This window comes from Camellia sinensis, chromosome 13 (assembly GCF_055761805.1).
Source record: "Camellia sinensis isolate YWXY chromosome 13, ASM5576180v1, whole genome shotgun sequence".
NCBI lineage: Eukaryota > Viridiplantae > Streptophyta > Magnoliopsida > Ericales > Theaceae > Camellia > Camellia sinensis.
Genome location: NC_138973.1, coordinates 74,959,599 through 74,968,160, shown reverse-complemented (window position 1 = coordinate 74,968,160; position 8,562 = coordinate 74,959,599). Strand labels below are relative to the sequence as shown.

General features: G+C 31.6%; 1 non-coding gene across 2 annotated transcripts; it reads right to left on the bottom strand.

Annotated features, from left to right (window-relative positions):
• Positions 1–403: 403 nt before the first annotated feature.
• On the bottom strand, positions 404–8,445 carry LOC114281356 (uncharacterized). 2 transcript variants are annotated; one of them, XR_014348023.1, is made up of 6 exons: positions 8,265–8,445; positions 6,849–6,992; positions 6,615–6,698; positions 4,263–4,324; positions 3,388–3,537; positions 404–617 (listed from the first exon to the last, which is right to left on the bottom strand). It is a non-coding gene; the product is annotated as an uncharacterized LOC114281356 (transcript). The 2 variants fall into 2 exon arrangements; XR_014348024.1 differs by having other exon boundaries at positions 3,388–3,477.
• Between the last annotated feature and the right edge of the window lie 117 nt (positions 8,446–8,562).

Below are 8,562 nucleotides of genomic sequence, written 5' to 3'. Positions count from 1 at the left end.
TTTTAATCAAAATTTTAGAATATACTTACATATATATAAACTAGTGTATGCCCGTGCCTTTAGGCATGGTGTAAATAATATTTTGTTTGAATAATTTTCATATGTCATTCTCTCTTAAGCTAGGAACACTGAGAATCAAGCATACCTAAACTGTTTTACCATGACATACAAAAAATGAATAGATAACATATATTTGAGCAAGGGGATCTCCTTTATTATAAACACAACTTCAAATAAAAGGAACAACAAAATGGTGTTCTCCCTTTGGAGCACACCATGCCAATACGAAAATAGTATTCTTGATCAAAATCTAAATAACAAACACCTTCAAATGTTTACCTCTCAAACCAAACCAAATCTATATAAGTTTCTACAACATCAATTATTTTCAAAGTTTGTCAACGATAAAACCAAAAATAGCGTAAATTCTGCCCTCGAGATTGTTGCTCACTCGAGATTGCCCCTCTTTCAACGCTCATCAATCAAAGAAGTGCACGTTTAGTTTATACAACAATAAATACAAAATCATTAGAGAGATAAGAAAAACTTAAACCTGAAGAAATGTAGACTTGTAAAAAGGCAGTCAATATTACCATTCGCTTGTAGTATTCATCCACCTGTAAAATAGAAAAAAAGCCAATATAATAATTAAAAGAGACTACCCAATTCAAAACAAACACACGCATTGTCATACTAATGAAATGTTTTTTTATAGACCACCCAATTCAAACCAAACACATACATTGTTGCAAAATAATAATTGGTTACCCAATGCAAACACTACGAATAAACACAACACATTATCAACACAAATACAAATTAATGATTGATAAAAATATTAATTTTTAAAAATCAATCAATATTTTCTTTGGATTTTATTTTTTTTCAACTCTTTCTTTTTGGAACTTCCTTTAATTGATCACATAAGGTTAGAGGGAATTTAAGAAAGACGTGTTCTTAAGAAAAAATTTAATAAAATAAAATTTAAAAAGCAAACTCTTCGCTTGGTAATTCAACAACAAACTCTAACTAACTTAATTCTCCCATCATTTACAAATCAATACAACTTAAAAAACCCCATTTATTTTCTTCCAAAAACCCAAAGCCATTTATTATATCAGTTTAGTCCCATCAATTTTGTGTATGTAACCCTCCATCATCTTCTTCAATCTTCACCTACACCCATTCAGATTCATTTTGCTTCCAACCTTAAATAAATTTTGAATATTTGTTAAGCAATACATGACCATAAGCAAAATATGAAACCAGCCCCTTTGGATCTATTTGGTTAGCTCATAGGCAGCAGCCAACAAAATTTAGATTGAAATAAAATAAACTATAAGACTAAACTGATATAATAAAATTCAATGGATAAAACAACAAATCAACAACACACAGTAAGGGGACAATTGTTTATAGGGTCTTAAAAAAGTAATAGGCAATGCTGAAACTATATATATATATATATATATATATTTATCACAGCTTACCAATCCCCACTCCCAAATAAAGGGAGGAAAAAATAGAAAAACACAAAAAGGCCAATAAATATAAGAAAATCAATATCAGCATTTAAAGAGTATTTAGCAAACTCAGAAGTATTTATAGATCCGTATATATTTATGAGTATTTAGCAAACAATAGAAAAACTCATAATATAGAAAAACCCATTTTATGAATAAAAAAATTAACACCCATTTCTTATTAAAGAATCAAACATTTCATTAACCGTGTGTGTGTTGAGTCAGTACCTTTGAGACCAAAAATAGCAAGAAGTGTCTGGTTCATCCTCCTCAGTCACAACATTTAAAAAAGGAAAAAGAAAAAAAAAATGTGTCAATAAGATTACTTGCCTACAATTCTTAACTAATGTCCAATTCTTTGCCTTTTCATGAACTCTCTCAATAAGTCATCCTCTCTCTCCGATGCCAAAACTATTCTTCTCTCATTAAACCAGTTTCTGCTCATCATCTCCCAAAACAGCCTGGCATACAGAACTGGAATTAGAGGTCAGCGATATTTAGATGATTGTTTAAACACCTATTGACATAATGTTGTTTTAAATTGGGGTTCTGTTCCTAACAGAAAATTGACTATATGGTCAGGAGTTATGTGATATAATATTGAATTTGGTTTATAAACATGTATATCCTAAGCAAAAGGAGCTTATTCTAGCTTGAATGAAACGGAACTTTGATATTTGTTCATATTATGTGATCTCAAAAGTAATGTACACATACCTTATTTGTTTGTCAGAAATCAAAATTATATTATGGGAATGGCTGTGAAATGATAAGTTTATTTATTTTTGAGTTGAACAGAAAGGTCTGGAACCATTATTCTGATATTGCTTTCATGGTTAGACAATAATGTGGCCAAAATTGCCCCCCTTGATGTTACAGGGGTTTGGGTTATTATTAGACCAAAATGGGGGCAATCCCTTTGGATGTCTTTTTATTCTTTATTTTTTATTGCAACATTATGAGCTTTTCTGGATTCTGATTTCATTCTTGTTTTGAGAGGGAATTAGAGTTTATTATTCTAGGTATCAATACTTTTCTGGCTCTCAAGGCATTTGTGTCCCTCTCAAATGTAACAAATCCCATGCTACCAAGTATTTGTAAGTGCATTCCTATTATAGAAAGTGGTTGTTATTTGCTGGCAAAAAAAAAAAAACAAACAAACAAACTGACTGAATCTGTACAATTTAGTGCTTAAAAGGAATTCATACCTTTCACTTCCATGTATTATTTTTCATTTATGGAACAGATATTGCAAGGAGAACTGAAAACAATTGGTGTGAACACAGTTTATATTCAACAATAAAGCAAAAAGCTTTGCGAGCAGGTAAAGAACAAATTTTTCCAACTCCTTTAAGATGCTCATGTCTCGTAATTTCCTAAAATTTCAAACCAATATGAAGGACTCACAGACATTCTGTCAAAACCAATGGTAAAGAGGGTGCAAGCCTACGTTTTCTAAGGCTTAATTTAGTTGGTAGTTTAGCAGAAAAACTTGGTAAAATTTCTGAGTCATGAAATTAGTTTGTCTTTTTTATAAAAAGACAAAAAAAAAAAAAAAAAAAAAAAAACTTATTCCAATTAATTGTGAGCGGAAAGACTCAAGTAATAAACTATTATCAATCCAATGGAAAAAGGGTTTGCCCAGTTTCTATATTAAAAAAAAAACACCATTTATATCAAATTAGATCTAATTTGTCTTAGAACCTTGAACCCATTGAAACAAAAAAACTAATGCCCATTAACAAAATTCAGAGAAAATGCAAAGAAACTGAAATTGAATCAAATAATTCAAAGAAAATGCAAAGAACTCGTCAAATGTCCACAATCAACACAATTCGAAGTGGTGGGAAAATGGAATGAATACCTTGGAAGGCGGCGCAAAGATAGATCCAAAAAATTCAGAAGATGATGAAGGTTATCTTGCGAGCAAAGTTCGAGATGCAAAAATCGAGGACTGGAGAATTGGAGAGCAGCATCGGACAAAAACAGATCAATTATCAGAACCTTGAAGCCACTGAAACAAAAAGAAAATTCACAAAACCCAATAACAGAAAAACTGAAATTGAATCAAATAATTCTAATTCTAATTTTAATTTTAGAATTCTAATAAAATAATTATAATCAAAGAAAATTCTAATTTTAATCAAAACCCAATAACCCAATTCTAATTTTAACAGGAGGATCACCACAGGTTTGTGGCTGCTATGATAACAACAGGAGGATCACCCATGTACAACAAAATAAAAAACTAACCAGTATACACTAAATGGTGTTCTACACTCAATGGTCACCACAACCAGTTCAAAAACTAATGTAGTTCTTGGTGCTTGGATAAAATGTATTAGATTGAGATGAGTTGATTTTAATTAATAAAATTGTGGGTTTGGGAGAATGGAATTCTAATAATAACAGTATGGAGCCTAATGTCAATGACCCATAAACAATGTAAAATAACATTGAAGCCTCTGGATTGTAACAATAAAATGGCAGCAAAAAGAACATTGAGAATGAGAATCTAACCCTAACAATTGAAACCCAACTCAATGATAAATAAAAGAGAAAACCCAGATCACCTAATCTATCAAATTCAAATACCAAGATGACAGATCTCATCAAAGATTGAGAAATAATAAGAACTTAATCATTACACATGTTTTGCCACTTCTATAATTTCATATCTACCAAACAAAAACGGTACAAATACATAGATAAGGATATTATATATGTCAGGAATCATACCTGCTGGAGGAGATTGGAGAGGAGGCCGAAGAGCTGGGCAGCTGCTGCTGCTGCTGCTTTTCCTTCAGCGCAGCAGAAAAACAAAAACCCATCTCACAATTAGTTTAAAGTTTAAGGTTTAGAAACACCAATCCAAATAAATTATAGGTGATCCAAAGAAAAACAAAACCCATTGCTAACTGATATATATTTGAGAATCAAACCCATTGCTAACAAAACCCATTTAAGGAAAAGCAAACCCATTACTAAATAAATTATATGAGGCCGAAGAAAAACAAATACATATTAGTTTAAGGTTTAGAAACACCAATCCAAATAAATTGAAAGCTATATAAATAAAAAATGAAAAAGAAACATAACAAAGAGAAGATTGTGAAGATCATCAAACCTGCAAGAGCTTCGAAGCAAAATTCAAAAACTCAGAAGTCAGTAATTCCCTCAATTACTCTCTAGAATGTTTAACCAAATATAAAAACCCATCTCACAATTTGAATACACACGTACTCTATACTAACTATTAATAATAATAAAAAAATTAGCTTATACAAAATATGTTATTAATCAATCAATAAAAACAAATAATCAAAAAGAAAAACAACCTCGCGAGAAGCTCAAAATGGTAATTTCCAAGAAGGTAGGTAAATATGGTGTTATTAATAAATCACTACTAACAATTCTCAAAATGGTGTTATTAAAATAAATCACTACTAAACAATTCTCAAAATGGTGATTTCCAAGAATGGTGATTTCCATCTATATCATCTACTCATGTTAGGTAAAAATGGTGATTTCCAAGAAGTTACGTGTAATAAAATAAAGAAACAGAAATTCTAACATCTATACGTATACATAATCTATGATTATATACATGCACAATTCTCAAACTCTTAGATCTGGGTATGTTCCCTCCATTGAAAGAATTGCTCTCAATCCTTAGCTTTGAATCAAAATCCTTCTCCATATTAGCTACCGCTCCAGGCCCAACATTTCTCTCTCTAAAATTCCCTATTTAATATATAAAAATAGATATATATTATATATATATACGTATAGTTTTTTCTGCTTATAAATATCAATCTCTCTCTCTCTCTCTCTCTCTCTCCCCTCTAATAATAGCACACACTCTCTATAAATCTTGGAAGAAGAGTAGGGTCATCGTCGTCGTTACGACCTCCAATGAAAAGGGAAATTAGGACCGATGAACAGGATAGAGCAGAAGAAGAGCAAAGCCATGGTACATTCAAGTTTTACACACGTCAACACTATTTACAGCCTCATGGCTGTCTTTAGCATTTTATAAGATTTTTTTCTTCTTCTTTTTTTTGGACTTCTTTTACGTCGTTACTGAATTTAAAGAAAAATGTAAATAAGCTTTAGGATTTTGAATTTTACTGGATTAGATGGATTGAAAAAATAATTTTTTTAAAAAAAAAGTTTGAAAAGAAGTCTAGAAAGGCCCAAAAAAAAAAAAAAATTCAAAGCAATTGAATTTCTTAATAGTTTATTTTTTGGAATTTTTAAATTTGTGTCCGCAAGACCGACTAAAAATTAATTTTTTTGATATAATTTTAATAAAAGTTAAAAAAAAATTATGACTTTTACCATGGTTCCAAGCACCCTACAATTCAAAATGAGGAAATATTTCTTTGTGTAATACATTTATATGTAATTTTATATAAAATTACGTAAATTTTTATAAATTTATATATTACTTATATAAATTTATAAAAATTTACGTAAGTATATGAATTTATATTAAAATTACGCATTTTTATAAAAATATTTACTATGTAAATTCGTAAAAATTTAATTTTCTTTCAAAAATGATAAACGAAAGAAATTGTAATTATCTACATACATCCACAAAATGCAGAGCATTGTTTGATGAAAAGCTGATTCCAATTCCAATCTAATTTTCAGGAACAGTAATCACAATTCATGTTGTTGTTCAAACAGTAGTTGTTATGGCAAATCAAAAATCAATTTCACAATTAACCTTAAATGTGTTCACTCCTAACAATCTCAACATTGTCATCAGTTTTGTGGGTTTTACTATGGAGCCCAATGTAAATGACCCATAAACAATTGAAGCCTCTGGATCTAAACCCTTGACTAATAAAGGAAGAAAAGTGGGTGTGAAATGGCACTTGCAGTTGACTAATAAAGGTTTAAGTAAGATTCCACCTAAGAAAGGAACATAAGCCCATTTGTTATCTTCTTCCAATGAAAACAGAAGCCCAGTTGACCTACATATTTTCTATTTTTTGTTTTATATTTCAAATTCACGGCATATAACTGTTCAGTAACACAATCAGCTAGAGTATTAAGATGGTAAATAGTATAACAATCTACCTGCTGTCCCCTATGAAGTCAGTGGAGACCACATCGTCTTCGGTGAACCCCAAAATACCCTTGAGTTTGCCCTCAGATTTCTCCCTGAAATTAACCAAGAAAGAATAAAAGACCTCGTCACATGCTAATCAAGAGTTGGCAGCCAAAGAAATTTCATACAACTATGCAAATCTCAATTTGCCAATCTAATATACTACATAATGAGGTGAATTTGAAGGAAATCTGAATACTCACTTGATAGCATCTTTGATTTGCTGGTATGTAGCTGCCTTCTCAAGCCTCGCAGTGAGGTCCACAACTGAATCATCCACAGTTGGAACTCGAAAGGCTATTCCGGTCAACTGAAGCAATTTTTGACAGCATGTTTGGTTCTTGAACCTGTGAAGAGGATCATCCGGGAATCATTTAGTGATTTTTAAAATAACTGTTTGGTTCTTGACAGCATGTTTGGTTCATGAACTTGTTTTCAAAAATAACTCGAACAATGATCATTAGGCGAATCATTTAGTGATTTTAAAATTTGAGTAATGAGAAAGACTCAAAAACTGTGATCTAAGACTCAAATGTTGATCAGCAGATTTATAAAGAATCCCAAAGATGAAACCAAAAATGATGATAAATAGAAATGAACCCAAGTCAAGAATTTCAAAGCAAACTCAAACTTCAACCCAACTAAGCAAGATGTACAAAAATCAACAACAATGATAGAGATAGTTTTACATTCAACTCAAACTTCAATGATCATTGTACGCAGACAGCTAAATCAACCCTATAACAATGATAGAGAATAGTGTTATATTCAATTCAAACTTTGATCACTCCATTTGTTATCTTCTTCAAACTTTGATCACTGCAAGTGCCATTTAACTGTTAAGTAACACGCCATTTATTATCTTCTTCCTCCTCATGAATGCATAATGATCAAAGTATACCCAGAAAAAAAATATTCCAAGAAAACTCAAATTCCCACATACCCAATTGAAGTAATAGAAGAAATATGAAGAACTGATAAAAGCAACCATCCAAAGAATTGGGTTTTTTTCTAGCAACTACTACTTTCTGTCAGAACAAACAGAGGGTGTAAAAGCTTTTTCAATGTTCAACTAATAATCAACAACATGAAATAAAACATTTAAAAGAAATATAAAGAGGAGCAATAGGACTGAGTCTGAACCTCCGTTTGGTAGCTCAAATGAGCCAAGAAAACTATAAACTCAATCAGCAAAAGATGGTCTCGTCTAAAATGGGTTGTCTTTGTTTTTTCTCTTTAAAATCTTTTCCTTTTTGGGTTCTGTACAGAGGACGAAAACACAGAGCGACCAACTGAAACAGAAGTCGAGTATACAAATTCTAGAAATTCAAAACCTAGTATTTACATACAACTTTAAACCAATTTTATGTATACAAAAGAAATTCATAATACTCAATTCTAGAACAACATATTGGGTTTTCTAGATTTCATTAGGGTTAATCACTACAACTTCCACCTCTATTTTCAAAACCCAAATAGAAAGGGGAGAAACCCTAGATTCTTCCACCCCTATTGAGGCAGATGGAGCAATATTCTGGAAATAGAAGAGGGGGGAAACCCTAGATTCTTACACCACCTAAAAAAAACAACAAAAAACAACATGGAGGATAGCTTTCTACCTTGGAGCTGTGTAGGGAGAGAGGAGACAGAGATTGAGGCAGATGGAGCTATATTCCGGATATCACCACCGGAGCTATATTCCGTCGGAGCTAATCACCACCGGAGAGAGAAAGCTTGGTGGAAAGAGGAAGATATGTGGTGGGAAGAGGAAGAGGAAGAGGTGTGAGAGAGCAGAGCTTCAAACGGTTTTGAAATCAAAATGAGAGAAAGAGAGAGAGAGAGAGAGAGAGAGAGAAAAGATGTTTGTGTAAATATGTGAAAATCTAGAAGCTAAAAGGAAAACTGATCTCAACCATT